The following is a 21,209-nucleotide window of genomic DNA, read 5'->3' on the forward strand; positions in this document are numbered from 1 at the left end:
TCAGGAGGAGGGAGAAAACTTGTTCACCTTAGCCTCCGATGATAGAACAAGAAGCAATGGGCTTAAACTGCAGCAAGGGAGATTTAGGTTGGACATTAGGAAAAAGTTCCTAACTGTCAGGGTAGTTAAACACTGGAATAGATTGCCTAGGGAAGTTGTGGAATCTTCATCTCTGGAGATATTTAAGAGTAGGTTAGATAAATGTCTGTTAGGGATGGTCTAGACAGTATTTGGTCCTGCCATGAGGGCAGGGGACTGGACTCGATGACCTCTCGAGGTCCCTTCCAGTCCTTGAGTCTATGAGTCTATTAGAATACATGACCACTGCATAGTTTCAAAACCACAATACTTTAATAGTAATATTATTGTAACAGTAAATATACCAGGGCATCTGGGATGAAGACTTCACTCCTCTGGCACAATGAAAGTTTCTACAGTAAGGGAGGGGAAACAACACTTTCTTGGGGGAGGGGCATCTGAGACTGTGGAATGAACTCCCCCAGGAATTTAGGACCATTACAAACCTCACCACCTTCCATTCTAAGTGCAAGGCATATTTTTCCGACCTTGCCTTTGCTAACATAAACATATAGTGATATGTGTGTATAAAATAAAAATGCCAAAACACACTTCACTGCACACAGTTTTCCCCCTGGGAAGAGAATGAGAGAACAACCACATGACAGATGTTAATGACGTTGCTTAATGCACTGCAGGAAGGTGCTCAGATATTACATTGATGAGCGCAGTGTAAGAACTCATACAGAATAGAACCTACATACTTTGTTAGCCTCATTTAAAACAAAAATCAGTAATTGAGTGCCAAATGTTGCACTCACTTGTACCAATGAAATCCAGATGAAATGCATTGTCTTCTGTGAGGTTATTGCAGATTTACAGTGCTATAACTAAGGACAGAATTTGGCCCTGTGATTTAATTAACATTTAAAATCAAATCCAGATTTGGAAAAGTTCCAAAATTTCAAATGATCATAAATACCATTGGTCTACAATATTAGACTAGGGCATTTTTGTACATTCTTTGCTTTAAAGCTGTGTATTTTTCTTATCAAGGAATAATTACTGTTATGCTTGAAATGATCATCCTCACATTCTTCGGCGAGGATAAATGACTGCTGAATGTTACATTTTTCCTTTGATCAGGAATTCAAAACAAAACAAAACATAGGGAGCATTAGGGATTTGGAGAGGTTATGTCATTAAAGGCTTCTGTGCTCATTCCACTTACATGCTTGTTCTAGGGAATTTTCATTATTTTCAGTAATAAATAATGTTTTGAAACAAACAGGTGATTTCTATACGAAGAATTGACAGTATTTTTTTTAAGGCAGTGGTTTCTGTAGAAACCTTTCCTTTCTTTGTCCTCTCCTATCTGCAGGGTATTGACAGCTCTGACAAGACTTTGATTATCTAGTCAGCAGGAGTCTGAGACTTGTCACTTGTCAGGTGTGAGCCGACAGTCATGCAGCTGATGAAACAATTGAAAGGAGATAGGCTGAGCACCAGGAGGATCAGGGTCATCAAGCCCAAAATGTACAGCTGTCTAGTGAGGGGAATGGCTTACACCCTTCTGAATGACTCAAATAAGGCAGGAGAGGGAGGCAGGGAGGAGCTAGATAAATACAGACACACTAAGGGTGGGGATGGTGGAAAAGCTCCAGTTGTCAACATGTTTCTTCCATATGACTACACAGTTAGGGTCAGATCCTGAAAAGGGCTGAGCACCTGCAACTCCAGTTGAAGTCAATGTAAGCTGCAAGTGTTCTTCTCTCCAGCTTTAGCTCTGAGTTATTACAGAAGTGTAAATGTGATGGTGTCACTGAGTAATAAAGTCCTTCAGCACCCAGTCTGTTCTCTAATGAAACTTCCTTCTTCCTCCCATCTCTGACCCTCAGAGGAGCTGGATTATTTTCAGCTACATCTTAACATTGATATTGAATGGCAAGTCCATTCAAAACAAGAATGAGGAGAATATGGAGGGGGAGAGAGAGAGAGAGAATGATTCATATGAACACCTCATTGAACAACCATGTTCATCAGTGCAAGCTTTCTATTGGGTTTTCAAGCTGAGATCTCAACTGTAACACCAAGTAATTTATTCCTGGTATTAAGGGAGAAAAATTCACTAACCAACATGAGTGAAAGGTCAGCACAGTGGCTTCACACACACTGGGAGAATTAATGCCAACTCAGACCGCTTCTAAGGGACTCTAGTTCAACAGCCTCCAACATTAGATAGAAATTTCAGCTGTGATAAGTGGCTTCCTTAGTCAATATGCTAAGTAAGAGGCCTGTTTAGCAGTATTTTCTAGCTACGCATGATACAGATTTAGTGTACTGGCAATGCCGATGACATGCCTAATAATCTACACTTCAGAACTATGCTCCTCACCACAAACCCCCAAAGGGAAACATTTTATCCTCAAACACAGGCACATGACAGTGGGATCTGTGAATGTACATCACAAGCACAGCACATTTAGTATGCCACACACACAGCTTAGATAATGTATATAATAATATTTCATGGGAAGGCTTAGGCAAAGAAGGCAATATATAAAAGTATTCATCGGTTGGCAATTGGCAGGGCTATTAACAAAATGCTCTGTAATAAATCTCCATAATCCATAACTAATATCCTCACTGTATATATCTTATACAACTAGTTGGTCAGTAGATAGGCGCTTACCCTAAGAACATTTCACATAAAACTGGATTAGTAAAATACGCTGTACACTTGAAGATCATTCAGGAACTTCAACTAGAGTCAAAAACAGGTGGTTCATTTACTCAGTAGTGATTCTCACAGAGCACACTATGCCTGTTTTCTGTGATCAGCACTAGTTATCTGCATCTATTGGGGTGCCATTCAAGGTGTGCTCCTTAAACTTTAGCAGCCAGAAGAGTGCAATTGTCCAAATTAGCCAGGACAACTATTTTTTAAATTAAATTATAATATATGTTATAATACAAATGTAATTAGTGGCAGAAAAAGATCTAGAGGCTCTAGGACAAATTCTGCTGTCAGTTATACCTGTGTAAATAAGGAGTAACTATTGATTTCAACACTGTTACTCCAGCTTTATACTGGTGAACCGTAACTGACAACAGAATTTGACCTTCTATCACACAGTCTTTTAAATCATGAGCTGCATTTATTTGTTTACCTGAGATGCAAACAAGCCCCTCTAAGTTCAGGAGTTTGCTGCTGTTCCCATAAGATTGGTTATCGATGTTCATTAAACCTTTGGGATACTTAGACATATGTAGAAGATAAGCATGGATTAACTATGTCTGACTGTGCATATCAATTAGGGAAATATTAATATTACACTAAGATAAGATGGTAATGAAAACCCAGAAAGCCCGGACATGCAGAATCATAGACAGAGATCAGGGTGAATTAGTATATGACACACATTATAGGATACAATGCCACAATCAAAGAGAAGGGCTTTAAACCAAGGAGAGATAAGGAAAGAAAAAAGAGGGTGGGGAGCTATAATATGCAATATAAAATGCAGAGGGAAGTTTATGGGAGTTAACTGGAAAATAACTTTAAAAGTTAACTTTTTGCATAACTATCTGTGTAATGTCATAAACCACAAGACAGCTTAGTACAAAACAACTCCATGAATAGCTGCTTAAAATGTCTGATACAGTGAACATTTCTGGCACAAACTATCAGACCATGTTACCATGTATGGGTCTGGATCCGTATGTGGGGCATTTTTTGTTGAGGATTTCAAAGCACTTTCTAAAGGATTAGTAATTAATGGGAGTTACATACGTGAATGAGGGAATATTATCACAAACTGCTCTACAACCAAACACAGAACTCCCACTGATGTCCGTGCAGATCCAAGGTTGAATATGGCGTACAAGTGGTACATATAGCATATCTTATGTAGTAGGTTTTAAGGTTACTCATAAAAACAACGCTACAAGGAAATTTTTCGTAAGTAAGCTAGTTCTGAATTGCCAATCAGTGATCCACTATGGAATGGATATTTGATACCAGAATGACAGTATGATAAATAAAACACTCTTCAAGAATGTTAGGGCATGGTGAATGACAGGTACAGATCAATGGACTATCCACAATGGTTTCAGCCTATTTTTATTAATACTTTAAATTTAATCTTCAGCTTCAAAATAAATGACAGCGCTTTATTGATGCCTTTCAGATTTGATTTTTCATCTCTAAAACATTGAATCAGAAATCTAACCTGAGAATGATACATTTACACTAGTGAAATAAATTCATTGAAATTAATTACTTATGTCATACTTGGGGACATATTCTACCCAGGCTGGAGCTATTAGAAAGAGCCAGGATGCATCTTATTATGTCTGCTAGTCCTGAGACCTTTCTGGGTAGGGCAATATTTCATGGGTAGCACTGTATGGATGTGACATGGGGCAAATTTACCTGCTCGTTTGTACAGGAGCAGTATATCCCTCTGGCTAGTGCATGTTGCAGATGACAGTACATTCATTAGTCAGGTTGAGGAACTAATCACACTCCCTGAATAGCAGTTCATATGCCCTTGGGACTCTGGTGTATTGCCCAGCACAGTAGCTGCCTTCTCAACCACTAGGTAGAGTAGAAATCCTGCAAGTGAGGAAAGGGCCTTTGGTTTCTCTACCCCAATCCCATAATTATATCTGCACAGCCATAAACGGACAGTGGAACTTCACATGTATTACGTGATAATAAATTATGAGGTTTGAAAGTAAATTTTGATATAAATCTTATGAATTTACATTACACTAAAATTAAGGGTCAGATCCGGGGAGGGGGAGAGGGGGGCTGATACTCAGTATTACACTTTCTGGACTGGCTCATGACTGAAGTGCCACCCTCAGGTCAGACTTTAAAAGCAGGGCAGACACCCCAAATTGATGGTATGTTCTATAATTAGATGTCACCAACCCAGTAACAAATGTGAACTCCTGGATCACTGTAACAGTCTTACCATGGAGTCACAGTGTCATAAACAGATAAGTAAGAGTTAATAGAACAGAAGTACTTCATCTCTCTTTTGCCTGTAAAGGGTTAACAAGATCAGTGAGCCTGGCTGTCACCTGACCAGAGGACCAATCAGAGGACAGGATACTTTCAAAACTTGAGGGAGGGAAGTTTTTGTGTGTGCTGCTAGAATTTGGTGGTTGTTCTCTCTGGGTTCTGAGAGCGACCAGATGTGCAACCAGGTTTCTCTCCAATCTCTCCGATACAGGCTCTTATAAGTTCAGAATAGTGAGTACTAGGTAGATAAAGCAAGTTAGGTTTATGGTTGTTTTCTTTATTTGCAAATATGTATTTGGTTGGAAGGAGTTCAAATTTATATTTTGCTGAAAGGATTTTAATTTGTACTTGTGTACTTAGGCTGGGAGGGTATTCCCAGTGTCTACAGCTGAAAGACCCTGTACATATTGCATCTTAAATTTACAAAGATAATTTTTATTGTTTTTTCTTTCTTTAATTAAAAGCTTTTCTTGTTTAAGAACTTGATCATTTTTTTTTATTCTGGTGAGACCCCAGGGGACTGGGTCTGGATTCACCAGGGGATTGGCGGGGAGAAAGGAGGGAAGGGGGAGAGAGAAGCTAATTTCTCTCTGTGTTAGGATTACTGTCTCTCTCAGGGAGAATCTGGGAGAGGGAGAGAGAAGGAGGGGGGAAGGTGCATTTTCCTCTCTGTTTTAAGATTCAAGGAGTTTGAAGCACAGTGATCTTCCAGGGTAACCCAGGGAGGGGAAGCCTGGGAGAGGCAACGGTGAGGGAAAGGGTTTACTTTCCTTGTGTTAAGATCCAGAGGGTCTGGGTCTTAGGGGTCCCTGGGCAAGGTTTTGTGGGGACCAGAGTGTACTAGACACTGGAATTCCTGGTTGGTGGCAGCGCTACAGGTTCTAAGCTGGTAATTGAGCTTAGAGGAATTCATGCTGGTCTTTTGGATGCTAAGGTTCAGAGTGGGGATTATACCATGACAAACAGAGAATCCCCTCGGGCTCTCCTGTCTCTCTTGCCACCCAGGCAATTGGACTTTGTGATAAATGGTCACGTACAACAAAAATCACAATATTCAGGCTGCTCCTAGTACCCAGAGAGAGCAGTCACTTACCACAGATCAATTTGTACCTCAGATCTCACACCAAAGACAATGCTGGTAGCCAATCCTATAGTAAGCTAATTAAGGATTTATTAACCAGGAAAAAGAAATGAGACAGTTATTTACAGGTTAAAGCAGGCAACATACATACATACACACAAATGAGTTCGGTCTATGGTCCAAAATGTGACAGAGACGTAATCATCTGTCAGCAATTAATGCCTTTTTAGCGCTAACCAAGGTTGACCCTGGGGATCTCTGCTTTTTGTTTCTTAGCTCCAGCTTTTGTAAGAGTTTGAACAACAAAAAGATGAACAATCTTCATGCCAGCTGCCTTTATTTCCCTTTTCCAGGATTCAAGCTGATGGGACATGCTGTCTTGCACGTAGCACCTTCATGGGTGAAAGAGGGCAATTAAACCAGCCTTTGTGTTGCAATGTTGCACAATGGCCACTTAGTCTTGATAGTTCTAGATGGGTGGGAGAACCATTGCCTATGTTCACATGTTCAGAGCAGGAATTTTTAAAATTATAACCCAAAACCTACATATCACCGTATAGCAGGATACAGACATTACAAGTAAGATTAATGCATGCAGCAACATACAAGCATTACACAGTCTAAACACATTCTTACAAGTTCAACACCTATATTGAACAATATAGGTGAGCTGGTCTTTGCATGAGCTGAGCTGGAATGGTTTCCAGCAATGAATTTGTCAGTGTTCAGCTCACACCTATAGACTTGGCAAGAACTAGCACCTGGTTTACCAGCATCACAGTCAGATGGTGGCCTTAGCAGTCCTATAGAATCTCCTTCCCAGCTGTTAGCTTATGGAATGTGGCCACTGCTCAGGGGTATCACCAGGGCTCTCTTATGTCCTAGTGACACCCAGCTAGCGGCATATCTCCTTGGCGCTGTTGGCAGTCAAGGCAAATCAGAGCAGCATAAGGGCTGCTCTATGTCGTGCAAAGAGATTGGTCCAAAGCAGTGCAACTTCAGGATTGTGGAGCACATGCAAAGATGGCTTAAAGAAATGGTTCTCAGCCAGGTGTACGCATACCCCTGGGGTACGCAGCGGTCTTCCAGGGGGTACATCAACTCATCTAGATATTTGCCTAGTTTTACCACATGCTCCATAAAAAGCACTAGCAAAGTCAGTACAAATTCATACAGACAAAATGAAGAAGTAAGCAATTTTTCAGTAGCAGTGTGCTGTGACTTTTGTATATTTTGTGTCTGATTTTGTAAGCAAGTTGTGTTTAAGTGACGTGAAACTTGGGGTACACAAGACAAATCAGACTCCTGAAAGGGGTACAATAGTCTGGAAAGCTTGAGAACCACTGGTTTAAAGTTACATTTTCAATAATCTCCTGAGCTGTACCAATGGCTCTTTGGGCCACAGCTCCTACTTACTTAGAGATAGGCCTGTGCTACAAAACTTGGCTCTGATCATTAATCCTACAGGTTCAAGGTGTTGACCACTGATGTTTTGGTTTGGGGCCATCTCTCTTTATGGTCAAACCTAAAAGCAGATGCAACACAGTGTAAATCTATACTGCTGCCTGATTTTATAGCCCTAGCCAATACATTAGAACATTTTAGTTCATTGGGAAAGTTCAATAAACATCTATTGTCAGTCAGAATAATCTGTGAAGAGTGTCAAAGGGATTTGTATGTATTCTGCTATCATTTTCTCTGCTCTCACCATTTTGTTTCAAGAGTCTGAGAAATACTTAGCTATAAAGCTATCAATGCACAGTTATCTATGTATACATTTTCAAGAATGTTAAATCCTCCAGTTAATATAAAACAATTGTGGAAATGGTTGGCAAATTAAAGATGGTTGTTATAGATTCCAAAAATACTTTTGCTTTCAGCAAAATACATTTTTAATTATTTTCCTACTCGCTGTCATATTTCATAAACCAGTCTAGACAACTCATGCCAAATCATGCAAAAACTGATTTCAATGAAATGCCTTCCCCTAATATCAAAGATCAGAGAATGTTAGCGTTTTTTTAATACATGTAGAGCTTAACAAAATAGCCTTAAATAAGCTTACTCTCCACGGAACTCTAGCAAAATCAAAACTTTCATTTTTGAAAAGAGTCGTTTTTTAGAGAGTAAATTATAAAATAATTCTCATTGTCTATTTCGAAAGCAACATTAAAATACAAATAAATATGTCATTATAGTATGCAGTTTACTTTGCCTTTGCTTGTTCTGATAATTTATTATCCATAGATTCAAATCTCCTTTTCCCAAAACAGATTACTATAAAAGATCAAACTAGCGAAATCTGTATAACCCTAGCTGCAAAAAATGTGCATTTTCCTCTCATAATTTTAATCTTTATTTATCCAGAGCACATTGAAATGCAAAACAAAAAATGAAAAATAATCTGAACTTTTATTTCCTTTATACTTTTGATTGAAATTATTCAACTAAATTGTAGTACCAGGGAGAAAAAAATCATGATGTAGTAAAGAATGTAGATTTTGCTTTTAGCATCAGAATCAATGTCCAAATCTAAAATTGATATAATTGACTGTTAATTAATTCCCTTGATATTTTCATTAGCACATCCAAGCAACAAGTCATCTGTTTGGCACTTCTGAATTATTCAGGAAGTATTCAGATTGCTATAATGAAGGCGTTATGTGCCTGATACTATGCCTGCTAATAAAGTTAAATCCAGGATCTGTTTTTATTTTTCTATACTTATTAGACAAACATAACTGTCCCCTAATATATGGTAACCAAAATGTCATACCTATGCAAAGATTTAAGATTTAGAAGAGGAGAGCAAGCCCATCAGGGGTAGGGGTGGAGATGGTTACACCTAAATGTGTCATTATTTCATTTGTCTCTAAAAGTCCATTGATTTATGGAGCAAATCTTGCCCATTTGACTCCCTTGATTTCAATGGGGTTGCACCATTCACAGGGTGAAATTCAACCCTGAGTAGAGGGCTGGTACACGGCTTGTGCACCACTTACAACTAAGACTCTCACTTACGCTCTCCCAAACACAGTTTAAGTGGGAATTTAAATGGTGTAGGTGAATTTCATCCTCAGCGAGGAGAATATTTGCTCTATTGAGAGAAGTTTGCCAATGGTGTTACACTAGAGATAAATTTCACCTGATATCTTTATCCTTGTTTTAAAGTTTGGGAAGCCCTTTCCCTATGGTTCATTAGCCTCTCTCTCCTCAGTTAGGCATTGGGCCTAATCTCATGAGTAGCGGGTAGTCCTTAAGCATGCTGAATTGACTACAGTGGCATTAGTCAGCTGATCAAGGACTACTCATGTTAGTAAGGATTTGCAAACTAAGTCCCACTACTCATACAAATCTGTTAGCCAAATCCTGAACTCCTGACTCAGACAAATCTTCCATTGACATCAGTGTGGATTTTGCCAGAGTAAGGACTTCGAGATTTATCCCAAGAGGCTCCAGTATATTGCTGTGTCAAATCCCAGAATTCCTGGTAGAGTTTATGCCAAATTTGGTGGCTGTGTCTTTTTTTAATACTGTTTTTATGTTACAAGGTACTAAGTGGCAGAAATCCCATAAATCTTGCCACTCCAAAAGACAAGGCTCGAGGGGACTGGGTGGTACTCTTGATGGATGCGCTGTCCTTAATGCACTACCCTCTTCCCTAAGGGATTGTGGGTTTGAATTTAGTGCAGAAAGAATGAACTGATCCTCAACTGACGGCAGTAAAAGTTCATAAGACAAAAGGAGTTTTACCTTTCAGTTTGTTCTGACTTGAACCTACTCTGCACAGATTCTTCAGCTCCAGTTTCAAGACTAAATAACCTCTAGTGATTCTAAGCAATCTGCTCTCTCTCCCACTGCTTTTTGTAAATAGAATATTGCTAAACCTACTTAATTTAATATTTGTGACAATCTCAAATTACTTTTCAAAGATTAAGCATCAGTACACCCCCATGAAGCAGGAAGCACCTGAATCAATTCACCATGCTTTGAAATGCAGTCACTTCTGGGCTGGAACATGGCAGTTTTTTAAACAGCCTATCTATATAAGACTATGGAAGAACAAGGCCAAAGTTTCAGTTGTGGCGTGTAATTATTTGGAGTATAGTGGCATAAACAAACAACATTAAACTAAGTCTCTTGTTCAAAAGGAAAGCTAACTGTAGTTCCACAGTGGGCCTTTGGTGCAACTGTTCATTGTGACCCCATCTAGCAGATCAGCTGTTCCACCCTCCCCTCACCCCCCAAAAAAGAAGTGAATCACAAGGGCTACTTAGGGAGACAAAATGAGGCCCTCAGATCTTCCTTTCCTTTACTGTTGGGCAGACAGAAAAGCCCAATCCAAAGGGAGTTCAGGGCAAATTGGAGTTGGGAAGATTTGTATACAGAAAGGAAAGCCCTCCCCAGGGGAGTTAGGGGTCCACAGTTACTGCCATTGATGGCATTAGCCTTATTACAATAAAGGTCTTTTCCACTTCTCAAGGTTTCTGTGCCCAACCCTCCTGTCTGTTCCGGGAGCTATAGGAACAGCAACATTACACAGGTGTAGTACAGGACGTAAAGGAAAATTCTGTGTCCAACTGGAACTTCAGTGAGAATGTTCAGGTAGAATATAAACCCTGAGATTCAATTTGGTATGGACAATGGTGTTCCCATCCCTGTGCAAAGTGCAGTGGGTCCTTAAAGGGCAGAACTGGTCAAAAGCTGGGTTTTAAGTCTCATTTGAAAAAGGCAGCACCTGCAGCAGCCATGCTCCCAAATACTGGATAAGGTTCATCCCATTCAGAGAACCAGCCCAGGAACTATATGCCAATCAAACCCTACTTAAAAAAAGCTCAAAGTAGAGACTTAAATAGAAGCTAAGTCAGAGGTGGGCAAACTACGGTCCGCAGGCCACATCCGGCTCGTGGCACCGTCCTGCCCAGCCCTTGAGCTCCTGGCCCCTCCCCTGCTGTCCCCCCTCCCCTGCAGCCTCAGCTCGCCGTGCCGCCAGTGCTTTGGGAGTGGGACTGCGAGTTCCTGCCGGGCAGTGCAGCAGCATAGCTGGCTCCAGCCAGGTGGCACGGCTGCCTGTCCTGGTGCTCTGAGTGGCATGGTAAGAGGGTGGGAAGCAAAGGGGGGGTTAGATAAGGGGCACAGGGTTCTGGGGCACAATCAGGGGACAGGAGGTGGTTGGATGGGGTGGAGGTTCTGTGGGGGGGCAGTGAGGAGATGGAGAACAGGGGTGGTTGGATAGCGATGGGGTTCCAGGGGGTGGTTAGGGGCAGGGGGTCCCAGGAGGGGGCAGTCAGGGGATAAGGAGCAGGGGTGTTTGGATGGGTGGAGGGTTCTGAGGGGGGCAGGGGCCAGGCTGTTTGGAGAGGCACAGCCTTCCCTACCCAGACCTCCATGCAGTTTTGGAACCTCAATGTGGCCTTCAGGCCAAAAAGTTTTCCCACCCTTGAGTTAAGTCCGTGTGCTACTCCTTTGCACCAGGGTGAATTTCATCCCCTGAGATTTGGAACTAGTTTATTACTAACTCAGAGAAGAGGATGCCTGCTGAAGGACAAGGTGGAACCGCCTGGATCCAGGAGGAGCCCTGGGATGTAGAATGTTTCCCAGAATTCTCCATCTTGCAGGAGGCATGTTCTTGCCACTACACTCTCCCACAGGTGCAATTTAGTCCCCACTCTGTAGCGGACCTGTTCCACTCACCTTTGTGAGTGGAAGGCCTTTGCCCCTGTGCAGACCCATGAGAGTAGAGGTGGTACATTCCGATGCTCCCCTGGGCACAGGGACTGCAATTTTATCTGGTTCTTGTGCAGGCTGTCTAAAGGCCAGGCAGGATCCGGCCCTCAGAAAGAAGAGTGCTATTTAATGGATTTTCAACACCACTGTCCTCCAGCAGAATCTGAAGAGAAACAATTTTTGTACAGAAGCAGCATGTTACATTATGTATTTCCTTTGCTCCTAATAACTTGGAAAATTATGCAAATTAGAAATAAGAGTCTATTTTTGTAGATGCAGAGAAATGATCTGGTAAGCTGACATCATAAAGCCATTTCTGACAACTGAGTCCCAATCAGCCTGGCAACTGTATCAATAGCCTCAGGATTGCTATCTGATTGACAGGCAGCAGATGGTAGAGGAATGAGGTTGTCACTGTGGCTGCTGATCGCCCCTGAGTTGTTTGTAATGACAGCAAACAAAGAATGGCTGCCCAAGGTGATCTCTTGTTTTACAAGCAAGGCATCAGAGTAAACCCACCAGTACTTGTGTAACCACTTTGCCAACATGCTACTAACTATCTGAATTGAAACTCCACTTTTCTTATAGAATATACTGTAGTCAGGTTTTGGAATACAAATTCCTTTTGTTATATAAAGGTGTAGATATTATACAAGCATTAGCATCACTCATCTATAAAGTGAGCTTGCATATATACTATACTTTTTATGAATTAATTTGGACTCATCGAAAAACAAAAAAACTCAATCAGGATTAAATATAAAACCTGACTATCTTCAAATTAATCAGGCACATGTTCCGCTTTTTGTTTGTTTTAAATCCCACTGTCTCCAGAATGCTTACTGACAATTTAGAAAAGAAGTGTTTTGGAAAATGGTGAAGGGAAATATTTAAGTTAATTATGGTGCTCAGATTGCAAGGCCAAGTGAAGTAAAATAGTGTAATGCAAACCTATTTTACAGAATTGTTTATTTATTTGAAAATACAACTAAATCATATTTCACTAAATGGAAGTTTAATAAATTGGGATGTTTCTATTGTGCATTTCCTCCTCAGAGTACATTCTTTGCAAAACATGGACACAGTTTCATGATTCTGTATGTTCATTTGCTGTAAATGTATTAGTTTCAGTTAATTAATTAATCACTTATTGATAATTGTTAATGACCAACCAGATTGTTATAGTCATATCTTGCAAAACTCCGGCCCAATTACTCTGAACGCTTTAATTACCAGTTGGTGGAAGTTGTCCCTGTACAAAGGCTAGCACAGGTTCTAGGCACCATTTAAGTCAGGCCAATCCCCCGCCTCTCAAAAACAAACCAAAAAACCCCACAACTTAAATGGGACTTACCTGTCACCTTGCCCTTAGGGTAGTCCTCTATACCTCTGAGAGTGTGGTATCTAAGGTGAAATCTCAGCCCCATTAAAGTCAATAGAAAAACCTTCACTGAATTCAGTGGGGCCAGGATTTTACTTCAGTGTGATCATAGGAACATAACACCAGGAAAGTTCTAACATATGATTTCCTGATTCCATAAGATGAATGGGGTTTGAAAAAGGCTCCGCACTGGCTAACTTTGCTCCCATTTAAGTCAATGGGAGTTTTACCATTGAACTCAGAAGGAGCAGAGTACTTTTAAATGTTCAACCTTATATAACCATAGTGCCCTAAAAGAGAAAGTTAATAAATTTATAATGCAATTTGATTAATAATTCAAGGTCCTGAATTTATATTTCAGATTGTATTTGTTTTTTTATCTGATAATTTTATCTACATTTACGGCAGGGCAGGGCACTGTTTTCACATTTTTTTCCACTAATTTGTTTGGGAAAAAATAAGGACTTTGAAAATGTGATCCTACAGATAATCAAGTGATTGTTTTGAACATTACTAAGTGGTGAATTCAACTAAATCATTTAATGACAAGCAAACTTCTGGCAACTATGGTGTTCAATGACTATTCAGTGCTTAAGATACTTGCAAGAGATCTCCTTTATTCTGTGTCTGGTTCCAACAAGCTGTGCAAAATAAGAACTTCACAGCACCCCACCCAAGACCAAGACCTTAGTAACATTACTTGTATATTTCCCATCCAGTATAAATGGTGATTGCTCTAGAACACATAGAACTACAACAGTCACCTGATCTTTCCATCCGACACTCAGAACACTGACAGCTTCTTTTACTCAAACACAAATCTGTGACCTGGATCTTCAAAGAAATCCCTGAAAGGCAGATTAAATGTTTCCACAATTCTATCAGAGAGGTAGCTATGTTAGTCTGGATCTGTAAAAGCAGCAAAGAATCCTGTGGCACCTTATAGACTAAGACATTTGGAGCATTCATCCGACGAAGTGGGTATTCACCCACGAAAGCTCATGCTCCAAAACGTCTGTTAGTCTATAAGGTGCCACAGGATTCTTTGCTGCTTCCACAATTCTAGTTACTTTAAAAACATTCCAGAGATATGCTCTAACATTTGTTTAGCTACAGAACTCAGCTATCAAAATTTTCCATTTGGTTTAGCTGTTTACTAATCCAGCAGGACTTCATTCTCCATTGTTTTACCAGCTTCGGAAAGAAAGAGTGACTTTCTGCAATTTCAACGACAAGTCCTTGTGACACCTTAGGGACTAAAATTTATTTGGCATAAGCTTTCGTGGGCTAGATGGGTTCTATCTGCTATGCCTACCTTCATGCCTTCAGCTTCCATCCCGGGCACACCACACGATCCATTGTCTACTGCCAAGCACTGAGGTACAATCGCATCTGCTCCAACCCCTCAGATAGAGACCAACACCTATAAAATCTTCACCAAGCATTCTCAAAACTACAATACCCGCATGAGAAAATAAGGAAACAGATCAACAGAGCCAGATGTGTACCCAGAAGCCTCCAACTGCAAGACAAACCCAAGAAAGAAACCAACAGAACTCCACCAGCCATCACATACAGTCCACAGCTAAAACCCCTCCAACACATCAGGGATCTACAACCCATCCTGAACAATGATCCCTCACTTTCACAGGCCTTGGGTGACAGGCCAGTCCTCGTCCACAGACAACCTGACAACCTGAAGCATATTCTCACCAGTAACTGCACACTGCACTATAATAACTAACTCAGGAACCAATCCATGCAACAAACCTCGATGCCAACTCTGCCCACATATATACGCCAGCGACACCATCACAGGACCTAACCAGATCAGCCTCACCATCACCGGTTCATTCACCTGCACGCCCACCAATGTAATATACATCATCATATGCCAGCAATGCCCCTCTGCCATGTATATCGGCCAAACTGGACAGTCCCTATGGAAAAGGATAATTGGACACAAATCAGATATTAGGAATGGCAATATACAAAAACCTGTAGGAGAACACTTCAATCTCACTGGACACACAATAGCAGATTCAAAGGTAGCCATACTGCACCAAAAAAACTTCAGGACCAGACTTCAAAGAGAAACTGCTGAGCTTCAATTCATCTGCAAATTTGACACCATCAGCTCAGGATTATACAAAGACTGAATGGCTAGCCAGCTACAAAAGCAGTTTCTCCTCCCTTGGTTTTCACACCTCAACTGCTAGAAGAGGGCCTCATCTTCCCTGACTGAACTAACCTCGTTATCTCTAGCCTGCTTCTTGCTTGCATATAATATATATATATTTATACACACACACACACACACACACACACACACCTGACCCTGGAAATTTCCACTACATGCATCTGACGAAGTGGGTATTCACCCACAAAAGCTCATGCTCCAATACATCTATTAGTCTATAAGGTGCCCCAGGACTCTTTGTTGCTTTTACAGAAAAAGTTTCCTTACCTTGGCAAAAAAAAATTTTAAACTTTCCCTTTGTGTTTAGTAGTTTACACTTAACACAGTACCATACTGTGTTAACTTGTTGTTGGTGGTGGTCTTTGCTGCTGCCTGATTGTGTATTTCTAGTTCTAAATGAGGTATGTGGTTAACGGGTCAGGTCATAACGCTGGTATGTGTAACGCTGAGGTTCTACTGTATTGATAATTCTACCATTTTTAGTAACGGACCAATACCTTTGCCAGGATTCTTTTAGTTTCTGATATACTTAAAAACACACACACATCCTTATTGCCCTCAACTCTGCTGGCCGAGGATTTGTGTGTCCCTTTGCTTCCTTTATCTATTTTCTGGAATTCCTTTTGTTCTCATCTTAAAGTTGCAATGGACTTGGAAACAGTGCTTAAAACAAGTTTCAGATTGGGATTGGGTTAATTTTAAATGCATTTTCTCTGAGGAATCCTTTACGAGATTCACTAGGCTGAGACTCATATTGATTTCTTTGTCAATGTATCCCATTCAAAATGTATCTGGTAATTATGGCCCACTGTTAAGACAAATGTTTAGTTTCCGTCTAAGGTCCCAATCCTGCAAAAATTTACCTATGTGCTTAATATTAATGCACACAACCATTTTGCAGGATCAGGGCCTAGCATTGTAAAAGAGGTGATACTGAACCACACAGGCAGTCAGGCAGAGCACTTTCTTACTGTGGCTCAAAGAATTAGTGTGCAAGATAGATTTTTCTTCTATTTTATGATTTGTATGGAAAATAATGTACACATAGAGCAGGCTTCTATCTAGCATACAATGTGTACTCTGACAATGGCTTTCCTGTTATCTAAGATCTTTTAATAAAGTATTAATTATAAATCTAAATCATTGTTTAAAGAGCCCTAAAGAGAAGTGCATTTTTCCTGTCAAATGCTCAGGGTTTTGCAGCAAGTGAATTTGTTTTGTACGGGCAGAGTTGTATTTTCCTGTGAAATGATTAATTTAAATGGGCAACAGCTGGTCCTGACTGTGCCTGGGTTTCTTTTTTCCACCCTCTGCTTTTTGCTGGCTTAGTCAGGGGACGAGTGTGAGAGATCAGGGTTTCTGGAATAGAATGGATGGATGGAATTCACTCAGCGGCAAAGTATATTTAAATGGTCCCCATACCAACTAAGTCCCATATTGAACCTCTGTACAGAGGAGGGGAAGGCATGAAGGATGGACTGGAGGATCAGTCATGTGGGGGTGATTCACCGCCCCTGTATAAGAAATGAGACTCTGCAGCACCTGCAGATAGACTGGTATCTAAGTATTTATACCCCATCACCATAGCACTGAGCACCTCAGTCTTCAATGAACTTATCCTCTCAACACATTTGTGAAGTGGGGAAGGACAATAATCTCTGCTTTACGGGGCGCGGGGGAGATCAATGGGTGATAGCTGCCTCAGCTGTTTAGATACTATTGGGAATCCCACCAGGATCCATCTGTTTCATTAGGTGCAAATCTGGACCTAATTGACTTCTCCAAGCTCATTCAGGGAAGTCTGTGGTGGAGCTGGGAACTGAGCTTGGCTCACGCAAGTCACAGGCGAGCACCCTCACAACTGGACTATACTTCCTTGCTGTGAATGAGACCATTGGGATCAGGCTAGAGCCACATCTACTGGATTCACACTTAGACAGACCCAGTGGCCCAAGTCCTCTGCACAAGGGTACCCACAGGGGAAGGCACTGTTTCAGCCCATAGATTAAAATAGAGGCTATGAAAGGGCTGAGATGCAGATTCATGGCTGTGGGATTCCACCCCCTCCCCAAAAATGAGCTTTGTGTAGGGAATGTGTGTGGTGTGTATTGGAGACTCGTTAAGTAATGGGTCTTCGAGCTAGCAAATATAAATCAAGGGCAATTTCTCCAACATCCAACCAAAGTCACATAGGAACAGCAGGTTAGAAGATGGGATGCTAGATCAAAAACAGCCTCTAATAGGAGATCCAATATTCAGCAAACTGTGACTTTCAGTTCTGCTACAGACAGTGTCTTCAACAGGTGAAAAGAGGCCCTGTATACACACCGAGAGCTCTGGGGCAATCCTCCACAGTACCCGTGGTCCTGAAGGCCTCCCAACCCATCCTGGCAATGAGTTTCCACTGGAATAGCACTGCCAGGGACCCCTCTTTGGCTTGGCTGCCTTTAGTAGCTCATGGGTTGGGAGGGAAGGAAAGCAGAGGGTCAGCAAACAGAATACAATAGTTGTTTTGATCCTTTCATAAATTAAACTACTTTTTAGTGTCCTTGGGTGTCTTTTGTACTTGTATTTTGTGGAAGGGTAAAAGACATCACCCAACTGGCCTCCTTTAGATTACTCATTATTTTGAATACCTTTATTACATCCTAACAGCTGGGTGACCAGTCCCTGGATGCAGATGTGGTCAAGTACCATGGAGAGTGTAGATGAGTTAATCTATCCAGGCTGCAAGTAGAGTTAAAACAGTTGCATGAAATTCAACAAACAGATCTGCTGCCTCCTGAATGAAACCCATGTCCTGCTTATGCATACAAAAACATCTGTGTGTTCATATAAAGTTTGGAACCGATCAAGCTTATATTGGTCAGAAACCTGGATCCTCTTACAGGCAGACTTGGTGCAACTAGAGCAGGCCTGCACAACATGCAGCCCGTGGAGTCTCACTGTGCAGCCCGTGGGGGGATTCTAAATCCCCCGCACACGGCGCTCTGTGGGCAGCCCAGAGCCCTTTGAATCCCAGCCATGGCTGGAAGTCAGAGGGCTCTGGGCTGCCCACAGCGGCGGGGAGCCCAGAGCCCTTTAAATCCCAGCTGCAACCGAGAATCAGAGGGCTCTGGGCTGCCCGCAGAGATTCCCAGCCGCAGCTGGGATTTAAAGGGCTCAGGGCTCCCCGTGGCTGCCAGCAGCCCAGAGTCCTTTGAATCCTAGCCCATGGCCGTTGATTGTCCCCTCCCCGGACTCCTGCCCCAACTGTTCCCCAGGAGCCCCATCCCCTATCTAAATGTCACTGCTTCTTGTCCCCCGATTGCCCCGTCCCGAGACCCCTGCCCCTAACTGCCCCTTGGGACTCCAGCCCCTATCTAAGCCTCTCTTCTCCTTGTCCCCAACTGCCCCTTCCTGAGACCCCCCCAACTTCTCCCCAGGACCCCACCCCCTGCCTGTCCCCTGATAAACCCCTGGAACTCCCATGCCTATCCAACCGCCTCCTGTCCCCGACTGCCCCTCCGAACTTCCACCTCATGCAAACCTCCCTGTTCCCTGTCCCTTGATTGCCCTCTGGAACCCCCTACCCCTTCTCAAACCCCTAGCCCCCTTACCATGCCACTCAGACCAGCGTGTCTGGCTCCATGCAGCTCCAGACAGTTGCTGCCATGCCGTGGAGCCCACAGGCACCCCCCCCAGCACCTGCCTTCCAGATTTGAAGACCTCAAAATTCAGGAGTGCTCAAGCTCAGTTTGGGCAGCTGTTACTTCATTTCTCCCAAATCAAATACACTGATCCACTGTAACTTGCTGTAGAAAAAGTAGGATAAAATTGAGAAAGAAATGCTTATTAGGACTGGAATTGCTATTTTCAACAGCCATTGCCTTTTTGTTTGTTTAAAAGGAAGACAATGATATTGCATCGGCAAATTCCCCAAAGAAAGAAAGAGTGGAACAAAAGAATAATAATGGCACCTCAACTTTTCCTCATTTATGGAGGACAGTCTTATAATATGCATCCAGATATCCTCCAATCTCACTAGCTGAAAATTGTTCCACTTTCCTGCAGCTCTGTAACCATATGGGAACCAATCCTGTCTGTGTTTTGTGCACATCCAAAATTCCTGCTGAATGACCCACCCTGGGAGCGAGTTACCAGTGACCCAGGGCTGGGGCGGCAGGAGGTGTGTGTGGGGGGCATTGGTGGGGGGGAGCCCAGGGTTGGGGCAGCAGCGGGGCGGGGAGAGGGCACTGGTGGGGAGGAAAGGGGAAAGCCCAGCGCTGGGGTGGCAGGCGGTGTGTGTGGGTGAGGGGGAGAGCCCAGGACTGGGGCAGCAGGGAGGTACAGGGGGGAGCCCAGGACTGGGACGGGGGGCAGCCAAATTCTTTTTTGCTTGGGGCAGCAAAAAACCTAGAGCCGGCCCTGTCGGGTTCCCCCAGCCGCCGGAGCCCCGGGCCCTTTAATTTGACCCTGAGGGCTCCCAGACACCTCTTCAGCTGGGAGCCCCTGGTTGATTTAAAATAAAGTATCACCTCCACACCCCCAACCTTCCTTTTTGGCCCACAGCTGTTTTGGTGGGGCGGCGCTGGGGAAGGAGAGTTTGTTTCCACAGGGCTGGGCAGCCCTGGGGCGGGGTGTTTCCGCAGGGCCGGGAGGTTTCGGCCCTCAGCTGTTTTCTTTGGAGTAATGTGGCCCTCGCCACTTTACGAGTTGTGCAGGCCTGAACTAGAGGCATTCCATGTGTGCTGTCAGCATCCAAACCTGGGCTGCTAGTCCTGGCTGGACTGGGGAGGAACAGGACTTCCTCTTCCCCTGTACAGGCCACTCCTGGGGCCAGGTGATACCCACCTCCGGGAACCTCCCTTGGTTACAGGAAGCTCTGCTGCTGCTGGCTGGGAGCTCAACGCTGAAGGCATCGTCACCATCAGCAACACAGAAGTGAGGGTGTCTTGGTATGGTATTGCCACCCTTACTTCTGCACTGCTGCTGGCAGTGATGGTGCCTTCAGAGGTGGGTGCCCAGCCAGCAGCTGCCCTCTGGCTGCCCAGCTCTGAAGACAGCAGCATTGAAGTAAGGATGGCACAACTGAGACACCCCTCCCTTCCCTACCATGACCACTTTTTGGTTCAGGACCCCCTGGTTACAACACTGAAATTTCGGATTAAGATGGCTGAAGCCATGAAATTTATAATGCTAAAAATCCTAGGTCTGTGAAATTGACCAAAGTGGGCCGTGAATTGATAGGGCCCTATTCACTATGTGTTTGAGGAGGGTGATGATGAGGATGATGACATCCCCTGTTGTCACTCACTGGAAGAGTGAGCAGATTGGTTTCCTTCTCCATTCATTTGTCAGTAATAGGGGAACATGCAGTTCCATTAATTTAGCCAAAATGGAATGCAAAGTCTGAAAAAACATCAGAACCTCACCTGAAAGCAGCACTGTCTGTAGTATGACAAGCTGTGTAAAGTGAGCTTTCAAAGGAAAGCCAACATCACTTTGTAATGCTGATATTTTGCTGAGTTATTTATTTTATGATAAAAGTTCATTGTGCCGTATGACTGCTTATGAATTTACTACAAACAAGAAAATGTCAGGAGAAATACCTACATTTATAAGTTTCCTTTTAAAATGTTCTAGAAACTACCACAACCTAGAATTCAACAGGGGGAAAGGATTATTTTATGGTTCTCTGTTTTGTTTTGGTACCACCCAAAATGAATCTATTGGTTTTATACTAGAGAATCATATGTAGCTATGCAATGCAGAATAGTGGAAAGATGCA

This window comes from Gopherus flavomarginatus, chromosome 14 (assembly GCF_025201925.1).
Source record: "Gopherus flavomarginatus isolate rGopFla2 chromosome 14, rGopFla2.mat.asm, whole genome shotgun sequence".
In the NCBI taxonomy this organism is placed as follows: domain Eukaryota; kingdom Metazoa; phylum Chordata; order Testudines; family Testudinidae; genus Gopherus; species Gopherus flavomarginatus.